The following is an 18,371-nucleotide window of genomic DNA, read 5'->3' on the forward strand; positions in this document are numbered from 1 at the left end:
ACCTTTTCATCATCAGAAAAATCTGGAGTGTAGTTGCCATGAAGTTCTTTATTTTAAAATTTTCAATAAGTTCTACAATGTGTACATATTTGCTGTTTACCACAATACAATTATCGGCGAATCTATATTTGACTTTCTCTTGGAAAGAATTAGTATGGCTCAGTCTCAGGGTTCAAAACTTTCATTTCTAGTCTCCCTATGCTCTCCAAAGTTGCTGAAAAACTTATTTTTAAGCCACTAAAGTAATACCTCGATCTTACACACTTCAAGCTATGCAAATTCAGAGACATGCGAACTTTTCATTGAAACCTAACTAACTAGCATACACAATTTTTTCACAGACACACGACATTTGTGAAATCCTCGAGAAACCCTGCAGAAGTGTTTACGTTTAATTTTTTAAGTAATTTATGTTTTCATGCTTTTATGTGTAAAATCTGTATGAAAAATATATTATTTTTATTTTTTACATGTATAAATGTGATACAAAGGTAATTACATGTACAGTTAATGTACTTTTACAAGATGTGATACCCATTCGCAAAGTTACTGCACTTTTCAAACATGATACCCCTCCAGAAAGTGTCTGTTTAATTTTTGAAGTTATTTTAATAGTTTTCATGCTTTTAAGTGTAAAATTAGTATGAAAAACTTGTATTTATTTATATGTTTTACAGCTATGCTCAGAACTGATGCTACATGACTGCATAGGATTTCATTCAAAATTCACTAATGGGCAACCTAACATGCTCCATACTTATCTAATATTTCAATGCAAAAACACGATTATTGCATACAATAAGGCCATATTATGTTTCTTAAGAGTGAAATCTGTCATATATTTCAAAACTGTAAGAAAATATCACGTGCAGCCAAATTTCTCGAAAACAGTTACGAAACATTTTCATAATTTTCATTCACTCAATGCCGATGCATTTGACAAAAAAATGTCTTCATCAAACCTCAGTTCAAATGTTAAATAAAAAAGCAAGAAATCTGTCATAACATTAATATTGCTTCCAATGTAACCATAAAATTTGAAAGTCCTGTTTGATTGTTTTTATGCCTCAATGCTGACAAAATGTAAATAAGTAAATACATAAGTAGAATGCTTCCACTAATATCAATGGGTGAGCGGAGTGTGTGTGACCCAACCATTAGAGTGGTGGGGCGACATGAACCACCTGGTGTAGCACAGGTCTACAATGAGTAGCGACAATGAAATTATCTTGAAATCATTTACTTTATCTTTGTTAGAGAAATATCTGGATTTTCATAAAAATAAAATTATTTAAGTTTATATTTCTTAACCACTTCAAAAATTATGGCTTACTAGCATATCTTTGCCTATGCAATTATTCTTTTGTTAAAACCAAGATTTTGTTCCTAGGCCTAGGCTGTGTTAGATTTCTTTACACTTAGCATTCACATATCTTTATTAACAATTTCTGGCCAGAAAGCATACAAAGTTTTCTGCACATTAATGCACTTCAAGTTACCTTATGAATAAATAAATTATATACCAAAAGCAAACAGAAAGACTTGAAAAAATAATATTTTAAGCTGGTTAAAAAAAAAAAAAAAGTGTTCCCTAGGCCTTGACATTAATACTAACAGGTATTTTGATTAATAGCCATCTCCATTTAACTAAAATCATCACCATCTTATATTCCTCAAAGAACAGGTAATCTCTACAAACAAATTCTTTAGTAACAGAGATTACATCTCAGAAGGCTTAGATTATTTTTTTAGACATATAAATCATTTTGCAACATACAGGCAGTTTGAGCACAGCCTAAAACTTCAACATTCAAAGAAAACTTGTTGTAATTCATATTCCTATTTTGAAAACGAGATGACTGTTGAGCTTATTAGGTCTTGAGTACTGTTATAATACTGCAAGGGTAGTTAAGCTGACCATCCTAAGGAGCATGTTAAGCATGCTGCCACTGACGGCATCACTAACCTTATCACACCGCTCTTTGAGCTAAGCAATGAAAAAAAAAAATCAGTTCAAATCACACAGGTTATGAATTGTACAAATGCATAAAAGGGATAATATTTAACATAACCATAGTGGAAATAGTGCTAGCTGTGAATTCGCAAACTTGTCACCATGTATGACGTTAGAAATAAAAAAAAAAAAGTTTAACACTGCTTGGCAACGTTACACTGAGTCTGAGATTCTGGACGATACAAAAAGAATCATGTTACTTCAGATTTGAGCATAGCTCTACATATGACACAAAGGCAGCACAGTTACTGTATTATGCCCATACACTATGTATTTCTCTCTCTCTCTCTCTTGTTCGTAGTTAGTGTTCACACATATTTTTACAACTTATTATTTCTCTGTAAGTCTTTATCTGCACAATACATAATTTTAAATGGATTGAATTTTACCTGTACCCTCTATGAACATTATGTACGCTTTCTCTATTTTATTGTATTGTGCTTTCATTATGACTGTGACTTATGAAGTTTACCTAGTGACGAAAAGAAAACTTCTTTTACTCTGTGAGTGAAAACGAAAATGGCATCCCATAAATTAGGGGTAACATTAGTATACGTACATACCTACTGTAAATGCGCTAGTGTGGCAAATACAGTACCCTTTACAATACTGTACTCATTAAATTACAGTAACTTTAATTTCATTTAAAAGTTAGCTTAATAATTTGAGAGCATGATTAGGGTCATATCTGATGCTTGAACTCTAGAAATAAGCATTTATTAGCAATTTTAGTGACAGTACCAAACTTATGCAAATCCTTGCCTTACTTGAGGGGTTCTGGAACCTAACCCTTGCATAAGTTTGAGATATTACTGTATATAATTATGTGGAATTATGTTAGCTGATAGTCAATATGCATATAGAAAGCAGTTAGGTACCTGCAATGCTCTTTTAGGCTTGACATGCCATTTGCAAGAGAACCTTGATAAGGGTTTTTATGTGCAGAGTAATTCAATTAGATTTTAGTGCTGCTTTCAATTTAGTAAATCATAAGGCACTTATTTAACCCTTAAACACCGACTGGACGTATCATACGTTGACTAAAATTGTCTGTTGGGTGCCGAGTGGACGTACCGTACGTCGACTTCAAAAAATTTCAACCTTCGGTCAATTTTGACTCGACCGAAATGGTCGAAAAACGCAATTGTAAGCTAAAACTCTTACATTCTAGTAATATTCAATCATTTACCTTCATTTTGCAACAAATTGGAAGTCTCTAGCACAATATTTCGATTTATGGTGAATTTTTAAAAAAACTTTTCCTTACGTCCGTGTGGTAACTCGGCCGAAAATTTCAGAAATTCTTTCGTCATTTTGTCGTAAGTTTTGCACTGTTTTATATTAGCCGTTACATAAAGTTTTATATATGAAAATGTGTGCAATTTCATGTAAAATACAGCAACATACAACCCATGGTTGTAGCTTTTATCAGTTTGGAAACATTTTCATATAAATCACGATAACTGCCAAAATTTCAACCTTCGGTCAACTTTGACTCAACCGAAATGGTCAAAAAACGCAATTGTAAGCTAAAACTCTTACATTCTAGTAATATTCAATAATTTTCCTTCATTTTGCAACAAATTGGAAGTCTCTAGCACAATACTTCGATTTATGGTGAATTTTGAAAAAACTTTTTTCCTTACGTCCGCGCCAGAAATTCTTTTCACACGTTGTCGTAATGTTTGCACCATTTTATATTAGTCGTTACATAAAGTTTTATATATGGAAATGTGCACAATTTCATGTAGAATACAACAGAAAATAACTCATGGTTGTAGCTTTTATCAGTTTTGAAATATTTTCATATAAATCACGATAACTGACAAAATTTCAACCTTCGGTCAACTTTAACTCAACCGAAATGGTAAAAAAACGCAATTATAAGCTAAAACTCTTACATTCTAGTAATATTCAATCATGTACCTTCATTTTGCAACACACTGGAAGTCTCTAGCACAATATTTCGATTTATGGTGAATTTCTGAAAAAAAAAAAAACTTTTTTCCTTACGTCTGCATGACGGTAACTCGGCCAACATCTCAGAAATTCTTTCATCATGTTGTCGTAATGTTTGCATCGTTTTACATTAGTCATTACATAAACTTTTATATATGAAAATGTGCACAATTTCATGTAGAATACAACAGACAATAGCTCATTGTTGTAGCTTTTATCAGTTTTGAAATATTTTCACATAAATCACGATAACTGCCAAAATTTCAACCATCGGTCAATTTTAACTAGACCGAAATGGTAAAAATGCAACTTGTAAGCTAAAACTCTTACATTCTAGTAATATTCAATCATTTACCTTCATTTTGCAATAAATTGGAAGTCTCTAGCACAATATTTCGATTTATGGTGAATTTTTGAAAAAACATTTTCCTTACGTCCGCAGCGGTAACTCGGCGAACATCTCAGAAATTCTTTACACGTTGTCGTAATGTTTGCACCGTTTTATATTAGTCGTTACATAAAGTTTTATATATGAAAATGTGCGCAATTTCATGTACAATACAACAGAAAATAACGCATGGTTGTAGCTTTTATCAGTTTTGAAATATTTTCATATAAATCACGATAAATAGAAAAAACTCTACTTTCGGTCAACTTTAACTCGACTGAAATGGTCGAAAACTGCAATTGTAAGCTAAAACACTTGCAGTCTAGTAATATTCAATCAATTAGCTTCATTTTTCAACAAACGGGAAGTCTCTAGCACAATATTTCGATTTATGGTGAATTTTTGAAAAAAACATTTTTTTACGTCCATGCACGTTACGAATTCATGCATCATTTTGTGATAATATTTTCTCTGTGTTGCTTTGATCGTTTTACAATTTGTTATATACCAAAATCATTGCAATTTAGTGTACAATACAAAGAAAAAAAATAACCCGTTAGCTTTAACCATTTTGCTCATAGCGCGATTTGTATAAAATTATTTCTGGATCGGGTCCCGTGTCACCCGGTGAAAAAGTCCATTCAGCACTTATTTCTAGGTAATTCCGTTGCTAGATACCAGAGAAAGCTAAATGAAATGCTGGAGTTACTACCCCAGAGCGAGCTCCATCAGATGGAGTCGTGTATGGAAAAGGGTGAACTATAAAACACGGAACCTTATCCTATAGAGATCCCAAAGTCAAAAGTCCCACAGGGAGGTGCCATTAAAACCCATGCACCACTCGTGGACAGCACACAAAACACCGCTAGCCGCATTCCATTTCAGCAAGCACCTTCGGTCACACGTTTTTTCGTTGTGCTTTTAATCTTGTGCCTTTTTGCATCATTATGGCTTCCTCACAAGGTCTTTCGTCACCTAAGTTGAGTACCAGTGTTTCGTTTTTAGTTGAGGCGATTGAGGCTCCTTATTTCCCTTTAGTTTAATAATTAAAGGGATTTATAACGCCCGTCTCGATCTCCTCTCGCGGCCTCACGTGACCTCCATGTGTGGTTCGTGATCTTGGGTCGCCCCTGTTTTTCGATCTTTCTCACGGTTCCTCTTCGTGTTTAGGATAATTTTCCTTTTCATGAAGTCTAATTAGTGATTTTGATTGATTAACATTTGTTTCCCTTTGCTTCGAGATGAGGGCTGTGTTTAGGCGTCGGGCTTCCCCCTCGAGCCTATTCGCCTTTTATCAATTCATTAACATGCCTTATTTTTGCCCTTCTCTTCTCTTAGCTTCTGGGAATTTTATTTACGTTAGTACTTTTAAGTTTTTTTGTTTTATCTTTAACCCAGTGTTCGGATGCATTTGATATTTGATGATTATTATGGATATTTTTTTGTTACGAGGCGCCATTTCCCTTCACGTCCACATCGTGTTGGGTATGGTCCTCCTCTTGTTTTGTTTTGTTATGTTTTTATTTTATCCTTTTTTATGGGTTGGTTGTTAGCTTTGGTTTTCCTTTTTGGGGCGTTAGGCTATTGCCCCCCTTTTTCCATGAAAATGAAAAAAGGGGTGGTCGTTAAGTTTTACATTCTTTTTATGTTCTTCACATGCCCTTCATAAGGTTTTGTGTGAAATAGCGAGGATCTCATGTTGCTTTTTCCAATGGCGGCTCTTTCTTAAGTTTTACTAGGGTCTTCTCCTTTCTTTATGTTCCCTTCTTCCCTGTTATGTTCCTTCCCCTGTTTGAGGCTAATAAGCCTCTCGTTTAAGCTGAAATAGCGAGGATCTCATGTTGCTTCCCTCTCCTGTTTCGGCTTTTCGTAGGCTAATGAGCCTCTTGGTTAAGCTGGGATAGCGAGGGGCTTCATGTAGCCTACCCTAGTTTGGTCTTTACTTAAGGTTAGTTTCAGTTTTTGGTTATGTCGACCCACCCTTTTCCCCTCCTCCTCCCGGTGCTCTCTCTTCCCTTGATTTGTTTTCAATCTTGTTAACTTATCAAGGCTTAGTGGGAGCATTCCTTCCTTTTTAGCCTATAGCTTATGCCCCCTTCCTCTGCATTGTTTGGCCTCTCCTTGGTGGGTCCGTGACTTTACCAATTTACTCTCCCTCCTGGGACTGTTGGTGGCCGGGAGGGCTTCCCCTCTCCGTCCACCATCTTTGGCCATCTTTATCTCCCTGTTCCCCCTTCCCCATGGAGGTTGTTCCTGTTCCTCTCCTGCTTCTCTCGCGTTTGCTGGGTAACGACTCAGTCAGCGAGTGGGCGGGAGGACACGAAACGCCCGGATTGTGCATTCCCACTCTCTGGTCGTTCATTTTCGGTTCTTCCTCCGGGTTTTCATTCCTCCCCTTCACGTCTTCTCCGGCGTGTTGTTTAATTTGGCGGCACTCCGGTTCAGTCCCTTCTTCGTTGCCAGTTAGAGCTTTCCGCCTGACTGTCTTCGTGTTCGGACTTTTGACATTCCCTGCCCTTAGCTAACTACTGTCTTCCATCGGAGCGCATTCCTTGCTTCCCGCTCTGGCGGTTCTAGCGTTTATCGGTCTTCCATTATCGCTAGTTTCATATTATTTTTAGTTGCCGGGAATGTGCTTTCTCCGGACAGTTTAACCTTCCCATTTCATTTTGTATCCGCTACTTACTTTAAGGCATGTTACTCCGGCTAGTTCCGTAAATTTATTTTGTTTTATTTATTATTTTATTATTTATTTTGTTTTGTTTGTATGAGATTTTTACCTGGTTACCTCCTGGATCATTCCGGCTGGTTTCACGGCTTTGTTTAATACTGTGTTGCTCGCATACTACTCCGGCACCTTACACAGTGTACTCATAATCTCATACTCTTACAGGTGGTAAGTTGCCAAGAAGAAGGGTGCTCCGCAGCCCTCCATCAGGCCAGCGCCACGGTTTGTCGGTCTCACTCGGTTGTGCGGTCCACGTAGGGGATCTTATTGTTTGGCACCCTGACTGACGGATGTGATGTTTGCTACGCTCTTTACGAGCAGGCTATCGATGATTCGGTAGGTGATCATGCATCTTTCCTTCTTAGCCAACTGTAGTGTTTACATATTACCGATTCCCCCCGCCTTCGGTAAACCGCAATAATGTTTTTTCTTCCGGTAGGCTGACCACAAGTCTCGTGATGCTTCGCTTCAGGCCCTTAAAGTCTGGGTTAGCGGCTTTGGGTGCAACGTGGAGCTGGCAATCCCTACATACTCTCGAAGGACATTTGTAATGTCCTTTTTCCGGCGCTTGATCACAGCTTCTGTCACTGACGATGTTGCTGCTCCGTTGATTGCCGGGATTCGGAGTTGACCCAGCCCTCTCCAGACGGTTCGGCTCTGAGCGGCGGCGTTCCAGAAGACGCGGCGGAACTCGATCTCGCCTTGAGTCTCCGAGCATTATCCCGGAGCATCAAGCAGGTAAGGGGGTAAGTGAGGCAGGTTCTCCACTGTTTAGCTCTCCTTCTTCCTCTGTTGCTTCTTTTAAAGGCTTCTCTAAATCTTCATACCTTACGGGCACGCCTGGGTCTATTGCCCCGAAGGTGAAGTCCGTTAAAAGAAAACCTTACCTACTCTGGCAGGCCGATATGGGGTCCCTCCGGCGGCGGCACGGTGACGACGAGCCCCGTCCGTCGACGAGTACAGCCTCCCCTTCCGGGTCCCAAGCGGAGCCTCAGTCACATCAGGTAGTTCCCCTCCTCCTTCTTTGGATACGTTTCATTTCTTTGAACAATTTCTGGAAAGAATCGACGCAAGGTTTGAGAAGATCGACGCGAGGGTAGACAGCAAGCTGTCTGGTCTTGCTTCTTCTTTTCAGTCTCTTTCGGAGAAGGTGGAATCACAACAAGGTTCTCGTTCTAGGTCTCATTCTGTTCCTGACCCTTCCACTCTCCCTCCCTTTGATCTGGGGAATCTCATGGCGTCTGGCCTTTTTATGCTCCCGAGTCAGGTACTCTTTACCATAGAGGGTTTGGGCACAAGGAGAGTGGAAGAGTTGGAGTTCTATCCTCCGGACCTGACATCTCCCTACACTGGGTTTGCCAGGCTGAAGGGAGAGGTTTGGAACAGGTCTGATAAAGTCCCTAAGGAGACGGTTATCTATCCTAGGGACCAAGCCCAGTCGTCTTTGATGAGGACCCCACGGAGTGGCAAGCGGAGAACACTAAGCTTACACCAGCTAAGGGAGTGTTCACTATGTTCACTCTCAGTGATGTTCTCCTTCTCCCTTGCACTTCGAAAGTGGCCTCCTGACTAGTCAGGCTTGCTTCAAGGTAAACCCTTCCTCATCTCTCCGAGAAACGGACCCGACATCTCTCGTCTTTCCCGGAGGCACCGAATTCTGGAAGGGAGCCCCTAATACGTTTACGGTGACTCGGCTTGACCCAGACTGCGCCTCTGATCTGTTCAGTGAGCAGCTCCTAAGATCCCGGAGACGCTCTTGAAAACAGAGGCTGATACTAAGGAAAGGCTCGCCAGGTCTTTGAACTCTTTGGCTTTAGCGGAAGCAACTTCTTTGGTTTATAGGAAGATCCATTATTCCAGGTCTTGACGAAATCTCTCTTGGCGAAGTTTTCAACAAGACCTGTTTGACTTTATGACTGCCCGACTGGCCTGCCGGAAACACATCTTTTCAGCAGCCACAGTTCGGCATGAACCAAATAAGATTCTTAAGAGTTCGATCTGGGGAGCTAATCTTTTCCCACAAGAAGAAGTTGATGCAGTCTTATCTGAGGCAGCTAGGGTCAATCAGAGTCTCTGTTCCCGTTGGGGTCTGCCCTATAAAGGAAACAGTCTGATCTTACCGGCCCTCCCACAAAGTCCAGTAAGAAATTTAAACATTTCAAACGTCTTCCAGCTCAGTCCTTGGTTCAGGTTCCTTTACAAGGTCAGCCTTCGACCTCTTCCTCCCATCCTCCACCTCAGTATGTCCTGGTGAACCCGACGCATCAGTCTTTGGCTGCTCCCTCCTATGTCTCTTCCCCAGCTTTCAATCCTGCATATAAATATCAGGGGAAATTTCGCTCCAGACAATCAACCAGAGGCAATAAGCCCCGTGGCTTCGCTAGGGGAAGGGGAGCCCCCTGCTCCTCTCCCAGGAACAGGGGAGGTAGAGGCTCCAGAGGGGGAAGCAAACACAGGACCGATGACATACATCCTGTGGGCGGGAGGCTGTACCATTTTTGAGCTCGGTGGACCTTCTGTCCCTGGGCTCAGAGTATAGTTTCCAAGGGCCTAGGCTGGAGTTGATCGACAATCCCCTCCACCAGTCAAGTTTTATCAGGCTACGACCAAGGATCTCGAGGACTTTGTGGAGGATCTCCTACAGAAACAGGCTATAAGGAAAGTGAGGACTCTGAAGTTCCAAGGCAGGCTCTTCAGTGTTCCCAAGAAGGGTTCCGACAAACGGAGAGTAATTCTGGACTTGTCCCGTCTGAATTCCTACATTCGTTGTGACAAGTTTCCGGATGCTTACTGTCTCCCAAGTTCGACCCTACTGCCCGTGGAGCCGTAACCACCTCTCTAGATCTTTCTGACGCCTATTATCACGTCCCGGTTAAGAGAAGGTTCTCCCCCTTTCTGGGGTTCAGGCTCGAAGGTGATATTCCTTCAAGGTGATGCCTTTTCAAACATAGCCCCAAGGATTTTTACCAAGTTGACAGACACGGTCGCATAAACAACTCCGGTCTCAAGGGATTACGCTGGCCGCGGATCTCGACGAATGGATCATCTGGGCATCCAGCGCCGAGGAATGCCGAGAGTTACATCCGTGGTGGTCGACTTTCTAGAATCCTTGGGCTTTCGTGTAAACAGGAGAAGTCCCGCCTGGTTCCGAGCAGTTGTTTTCAATGGCTAGGAATCCAGTGGGATCTGAATTCTCACAAGCTCTCTCTTCCTCCTCCCAAGAGGAAGGAGATAGCCAGAACAACCAGGCAGTTTCTCAAATCCAAAAGGGCCTCTCGGCGGACCCAAGAACGCAGTCTTGGGCTCCCTTCAGTTAACGCCGGTGACAGACCTGTTGCTGAAAGTGAAGCTGAAAGATATCAACAGAGTGTGGCGGAGTCGGGCAAATATCAGTCTCAGGGACAAGGTGTCTCTGATCCTTCACATCTTGAAGAAGCGACTCGGCCTTGGTCAACTGTCAAGAGCCTGTCCAAGTCAGTCCCCTTCAATTTCCTCCTCCGGCGTTGGTTATCCACACAGACGCCTCCCTAAGCGGGTGGGGAGGATATTCTCAACACCAAGAAGTACAGGGGACTTGGTCCCTCATGTTCCGCCAGTTCCATATAAACGTTCTGGAGGCCATGGCGGTCTTCCTTACCTTGAAGAAGCTTCTTCCCCAAGAAGATTCACATAAGACTGGTTCTGGACAGCGCCACGGTAGTCCACTGCATAAACAGGGGAGGTTCAAAATCGAGCTGGATCAACCAGGTAATGATTGCACTTTTCTCCTTGGCATGCAAGAACAAGTGGCACCTATCTGCCACCCATCTTGCAGGGGTCCGAACGTCAGTAGCAGATTCTCTATCAAGGACAACTCCCCTCGAGTCGGAGTGGTCCCTAGACAGGGGCTCATTCAATTGGATCTGCAAACAAGTTCGGGTCTGGAGGTAGATTTGTTCGCAACCAAACTCAACAACAAGCTCCCTCATTACGTAGCTCCCAACCTGGACCTCAAGCTCTTTTTCACGGACGCAATGTCATTGGATTGGAACAGGTGGAAGGTGATCTATCTGTTCCTCCAGTGAACTTGTTGTTAAAGGTCCTTCACAAACTGAGGACATTCAAGGGTCAAGTAGCTCTAGTGGTTCCCTACTGGCCAAAGAGCAGCTGGTTTCCTCTTCTGCTAGAACTGAAACTTCGCCACATCCGAATCCCCAGTCCGAAACTAACACAAGTAGTACAAACTCAGACTGTGTCAGCTTCCTCAAAAATCCAAAGTGCCCTGGCTTTGTGGACTTTATGAAGTTTGCGGCTCAAAGGGATGCTAACGTTGATCCTGTCAATACCATGTTCTTGGAATCAGATAAGCGGGTCTCCACTCTTCGTCAGTACGACTCAGCAATTAAGAAACTAGCACTCTTTTGAAAGAGTCTGAGGCTACAGTAATGACCATAAATTTAGCAATCTCCTTTTTAGATCACTGTTTGAGAAGGGTTTAGCCGCTAGTACTGTTACTACAGTCAAGTCGGCTTTACTTAAAAGTGTTCTTGTATGGTTTCAAAATTGACCTCACAGACCCTTACTTTTCTTCCATCCCTAAAGCATGTGCACGTCTGAGGCCAGTAATCCGTCCACATACGGTTTCCTGGTTTTTAAATGACGTGTTGAAGTTAGCCTCAGATATCGATAATCAGTCTTGCCCCTACCTTTCCTTGCTGAGGAAAACGTTGTTTTTAGTTAGCCTAGCTTAGGTGCTAGAATTTCAGAGCTGTCCGTCACTCTCTAGGGAGCCCAACCACGCCGACTTCCTTCCATCAGGGGAGGTTTTGCTGATTCCTCACCCTACCTTCCTGGCCAAAAATGAAGATCTGCAGCATGGGTGGTCGCCTTGGAAAATTCTCCCCTGCCTCAAGACCTGTCCCTGTGCCCAGTTCATACTTTGAGGGCTTATTTAGACAGGTCCTCTCACATCTCTTCTGGGCCTCTCTTTATCAGGAAGGAGGGGGTACTCTCTCTATGTCTGCTATTAGACAACAGATCCTTTACTTTATCAAGCAGGCTAACCCTGACTCAGTCCCAAGAGTTCATGATATTAGAGCTGTGGCCACCTCCATTAATTACTTTCATTACATGAATTTCACGGATCTTACCAGGTACACCGGTTGGAAGTCACCCTTGGTTTTCAAACGCCACTATTTGAAATCCTTAGAATCTCTTAAATTCTCAGCAGTCGCGGCAGGGAACGTTGTTCCTCCCTCTGGTTCCCTTACTGATTCCTAGTCATTTCCTCCTCCACTACCTCAGTTATCCCCTTACGGTCATTTCAGTCAGGCTTGCCTTGACTTCTCACTTGGCTGTGTTATCTATATGTTTGTCTAAATGACACATTTAAGTTATAAGGTTTTCAATATTGTATAGTTATTTTGTTTATGTATATTTTTCATATTGTCATGTTAATTTTAAGCTAACATCAGTTTTTATTTGTACATTATTGTTATTGTTACTAGTGATTAAAAATTTCTTTTGGACCTTCGGTCTTCTGTTCCCTTAGAATTATTATCTCTTTAGTTTAAGAATGATATTTATTTCTCTGTTAATTTTTCAACGGGTGACACAGGACCCGATCCAGAAAAAGGATTTTGACGAAGGAAAAATCTATTTCTGGAGAGGGGACCGTGTCACCCGGTGACCCACCTCCATCATGTGTCATGTCCTCCCATAGTAAACATCATTCTGGTGAGGTGATGCTTTCATGGAATGCGGCTAGCGGTGTTTTGTGTGCTGTCCGAGTGGTGCATGGGTTTGTAACGGCACCTTCCTGTGGGACTTTTTGACTTTGGGATCTCTATAGGATAAGGTTCCGTGTTTTTATAGTTCACCCTTTTCCATACACACGACTCCATCTGATGGAGCTCGCTCTGGGGTAGTAACTCCAGCATTTCATTTAGCTTTCTCTGGTATCTAGCAACGGAATTACCTAGAAATAAGTGCTGAATGGACTTTTTCACCGGGTGACACAGTCCCTCTCCAGAAATAGATTTTTCCTTCGTCAAAATCCTTTATATGAAAAGTTTTTTTTGCGCTGTCATATATTTCAATATTTATATATGATAATGATATTTTTTTCATTTCTGATGGTTGCATACTAAACTTCAGGCAATGGCAAAAAAAGGAGCCAAAAATGAACTCTTAATCTTAAAAACTAAGCGTGCTGTGATTTTTTGCAAAAAACTTTTTTTCCTCTTCGGCGCTAACTCCCGAACACCGCCGGCATACGGGAGACGTTTTTGTAAATAGAGGCTCGGCGTTTAAGAGTTAAATAAACTTCAGTATCTTAGAGTGGGTGGATATTTTTTAGGATTACTTCAAGATTTCCTTACAGGTAGGCAGCAGAGCGTTGCTGTCGATAGGATCTTTAGTGAACCTAGACCTACTGTGTCTGGAGTTCCACAGGGTAGTGTTCTTGGGTCTACTATTAATTTTGGTGTATACAAGTGATATGGTTGCTGGCCTGGAAAATGGGTCTGTTCAGTATGCCAATGATGCAACACTTGTGGGTGTAGTAAAGTCTCCATTCTGAAAAATGAAGCTGCCCTCAGCCTCAGTTGGGACATGGACCGGATCAGTGAACAGTGTAGTTGGTGGGATATGAGGCTGAACTCCAGTAAACAAAACCAGTACTGATAAGCAGATCTCATACAGATTTTCCATCTCATCCTCCACTTCAGGTGGATGGGACTTTTGTTATGCAGTGAATAAGTAAGAGATTCACTGATCGGGATTATGAAAGAGAGAGAGAGAAAGAGAGAGCGAGAGACGATGTTGATAGTTTAAAATGATGAGCCATGAGACCAAGTAAATTGAAGACTAACCATAACAAACCTCCAAGATGTGGGAAAGGAAGGAGGCGCTAGAGGAATCAAAAGGTCAGCAAAATTGACCTGATTTGTCCTTGCCAAAAGTGGGAGTTAAGATTGAACCATTAAGAGTAAAGTAGACGTCCTCAAGGAGGCGGAGTTTTATTCAACATAGGTCCAGAGTTCATTCTGATCAATTTTTAGCCAGAGTTATTTTGAAAACTAATTGGGTAAGATTTGTGTCACTCAACTCTCTTAACATCAAGAAATTTCTAAGTCCAGTGTGGCTGGCCGTGTGAAATAGTTTAGTGTTAAGAATAAAACTTATGAAAAACCATGCCCGGTGAATTCCCCTCCTGAAAAGTAGAAAGTATTAATAGACAATTTCAACCTAACTTACCGAGTCCCCTGCGTTACTATCAAGTGAAAGTCAACAGACAGAAACGGAGTCATTCATATGTGGTGCAACGCAATACAAAGAAAAAGTGCACCGCATAACAAATAAATTGGTGGCAGTTTCGGTGGGATTTCGCCCAGCGCACATTTGAAAAACATTAAAGTTCACGGCCCTAGAGAAATTTACAGAGAGTGAGCAGTGACGGCACTAAAACTAACTCTCAATTTAACAGCGCAAATAATCTCAAGACGGTCTTCAGCACTAGAAACACCAATACAACATCAACACTGTAGCAGAAGGGAAACGAAGCAGAACGAAATATTCAAGAAGCAGTGAATCTTTTTATGCGTCGATCGGGGAAAAAATTGACAGCGGTAAATCTCTGCCTAGTTTGAAACTTCCGAACATTCGCATAAGATCAACCAGAAATTCAGTTTAATAATTATATATGACCATAATAAGAACAATAGTAATAATCACGGCATAGAACAGCGGTGATTTTTATAAGAGGTATAACGAAATTTACGAAAGAAAGCGGCAACTCGAGGAACAGGTCGCCTCGAGTCAGCGCTGAATGCAACAAGTGCAGGAAGACCAAAACAAACTGTGTTGGCGAACGTATGAAAGTCGCTAATATCTACGTCAGTTCAGTGAACCTTTCTATCGTGTACGGACTTAATTACACGAAATTCCCAAAATTTTTGGTCGCTAAAAGGGAGACTTAGCGAAAAGTAGCGGTAGCAGAGCAGTGACGAAGACGGCGACGAACGAGAGCGGAAGACGGCGACGAAAGAGAGTGAAGAATTCGGAACGGCGATAAAGTTTAGAAGTCAACGCGTTGATAACCGCCTCTCGAAAGGGAAGTGACGCCTTCAATCAACAATTTGGAAGGATTCCAAATTTTTTCTTCGCCAAATTCAGCAAGTACGGACTGGAAGTCGGCCAAGCTGAGTGAATTATCGCTGGATGCTAACGACAAATTGCGCTCAAGTGCAATCAGCGCGATCTTCAAGTGCAAGGCGACACGAAGCTAATTGAATAGTAAACATTCATTCCTAGTATCGGGAATTATCAAGAGAATTTTTTCTCTGTGAATTAAATTTTTTTGTGTGCGTGAAATTTTTATATAATTATTTTTCCTGCAGTGCACAAATAATTTTTTTAAACATAAATAATTTAAGTAAATTATTTTTCTTTTGAATAATATTCTAAATAATATTTCCTTATTGTTGTACGAAGGAAATAAATTTTTTCTCATATTTAGTAATTTTTTTTTTTTTACGAAATAGAAATTTTTCGTTCACTTGGTGATAGAGACAATTCTGTTTAAATTATTCTATCATAATAATTTTTTTGTTATACACTTGGCGCAGCATTTTGCAGTGGAACCCAAACAATTGTATACATAAATACTAATATCAGACTTTTTCAGATTGTGAGAGTCCTATGAAGGAATGAGTTAGGAAAAATTTGAATTTTCTTTGTATAGAGGATACAGTCAACTCAGCAAACATGCAATTGAAGTAAGTACCTGCTTCTCAAATTGATTTTTTTTCAATTTTTTTCATTCTTGGAATCATTGAATATTTTATGAATTAATATGAATAACACTTTGGACGAAGTTATCTCCCGACTGCAACAGACAAGAAGCGAAGACCAGACTCCATATAACCTAAGACCTGTACCTGAACGACTTTCTAGACAAATTGATCCTAGTAATACTAGACCCAGACGTTCTCGTAGTCAAGGTCCCCCACTTAGTTTACCGAGTGCGCCTAACCCTTCAGTTGTAACCACTAACCCAATAACTTCCATTGTACCTAGAAATTACAACATGGCGCAAGCCACTAGATTTTGTGGAACGGTAGACCCAAGTAATGTAGATAAAAGTAGATTAGAAGAATATGGTGTAAATCGATGGATAGCAGACACAGAAAGCAGAATTTCAGCTGCTGGTATCACAGATGAGAGAAAGAAAATAGATGAAGCACTCTTGTATGTTAGTATGGAACATGGTGATGCACATACAGTTCTTCATTCAGTACTTTTTAGGAATATTACTCTGTTTAACGAATTCAAGAAACAGTGCTTACAATTTTGGCAACCAGAAGCACAGAAAGATACATGGTACAACATAGGAACTTTCCATCATCAGAAATATGAGGGAAATCACTTAGTTTTAGCCACTAGAGTAGAGGAAGCTATAGATAGAGTGACGACAGATATGAAAGCTGTAGGAATTGTTGTTGGAAGGAAGGATGAATTTGATGATGATGAAACAGATTTAGCTAGTATATCCAAGGTACTTAGATATATGTCCTTAGGACCAATCTACGATGCTTTGGGTAAGGAAGAAAGAGTAGCCTTAAAGAAGTACTGTGATAGGAAGCCAAATGATGGAATTGTACAAACTTTGATGTACATAGAAAGGAAAGTAAAACAGAATTCATCAAGTAGTAGTGCAGATTTTACGGGAACCGTAGCTAGTGGAAACCCAAGAAATAATAGCAATCAGTCCAATAGAAACCAATCAGGGCAAGCTAGGTCTAGGTATCAGGGAAATAAAAATTCGTTTGATAGAACTGGTGGGAACAACAATAGGAGATTTAATCAATCAAACAGAAACAATCAAGGTAGGCTGCCAAATAGAGGTAACAATGGGAATACCACTGGAACTAATGGAAATAACAGTGGAAATAACAGGACTCCTGGACAGAGGGGAGCTAGTCAAGGCCAACATTCAGGGAATAATAGGCCACAGTTCAATAGGCAGAGACAAAGTTGTGGAAATTGTGGTTATAACAACCATACAACCCAGAATTGTAGAAGAAACAAATGGTGTTCGAATTGCAATAAGACAGGACATTTAATCCAAAACTGTTGGTACAACAAACAGGGAAATTCTCAGGGGTCTCAAAATAACCAAAGTACTCAGCCTAATAATCAGAATACCTCCCCCAGTAACCCAAATCAAGGGGATTCTCAGTGACAATCACAGAGAGTGCAGCAGAAAGGTCCATCCTTACAGAAAGAAATAGTGACAGTGAATAAGGATGTGTCCCCAACAGACATTACTCGAAGTAATGAAATAGTGTTTTCTGTAAAGAATTTTAATACAAGTACACTTAGAAGGTGTACTGAGTTCCATATTGTTGGATACAGGCAGTACTGTAAGTATCATAGATAAAGGCACTTTAACAAAACATATAGGTTGTGAGCTTTCCCAAATGAGAGAATCCTATAGGACCATAAAGGGGATCGCTGGAAAGCAAATAAGGGCTATAGGCAATGTCAATTTAGAGATAAGAATTCTAAATAAGAAATACAGGGAAGAGTTTGTGGTGTTGGAAGAGAAATATTTTCCAGCTCAAGCTCTATTTTCCTTCCAGGCTATGAAAAGATGTGGAATTGCACTAGATTGTAGCAATGGAAGAATCACTATCAAGGAAATTGATAGAGGAAATGTTTGCTCTCTTGAAGAAGAGGAACAGTTTCAGATAAACTTGATCACTTTACCTGAGACAGCCTCATCTGAAGAAGTAGACATCCAACAGATAGAAATAGAATTTAATGCTAACCTGGGTAGGACAGTGTGTAGAAATTCAATGACAGAAGAAATAGAAGATAGACAAACTACTTTTAAAAGCCTAGAAGCCACTCAGGAGGAATTCTCAGATAGCAGGTATGAACCTGATAACTCAAGTGCACGACAAGTAGATACCTCCGAAGAACTTAGTTCTTTTTCCCAACCTGATGATCCTGACACGCTAATAGATTGTAATCACTTAATAATAAGAGAAGATACGGAAGAGAAGTATCTCAATGAGGTGTGGCTGTTAGGCAACCTAAAAATGACAGAGCTAGGTTCTGTGATACCACAAGATGAAAGTTCAGATGATACTGATGTCTGTTACACTGCCGATGCACAGAATGCAGAAGAGATCTGCTTAGTTAGTACTGCCGATGATAATCTTGTAAAACTCAAATTAAACAATAGCGTTATACTGCATCCACAAGGTCTGACAAAGGTTTGTCTTAGAATTGTAACA

The 18,371-nt window shown here is 40.5% G+C and overlaps 1 protein-coding gene across 1 annotated transcript in view; it reads right to left on the reverse strand.

Moving 5' to 3' along the window:
• LOC136849124 (PAX-interacting protein 1-like) overlaps window positions 1-18,371 on the reverse strand; it is a 408,835-nt gene that overhangs the window by 36,629 nt on the left and 353,835 nt on the right.

This window comes from Macrobrachium rosenbergii, chromosome 2 (assembly GCF_040412425.1).
Source record: "Macrobrachium rosenbergii isolate ZJJX-2024 chromosome 2, ASM4041242v1, whole genome shotgun sequence".
Classification (NCBI taxonomy): Eukaryota; Metazoa; Arthropoda; class Malacostraca; order Decapoda; family Palaemonidae; genus Macrobrachium; species Macrobrachium rosenbergii.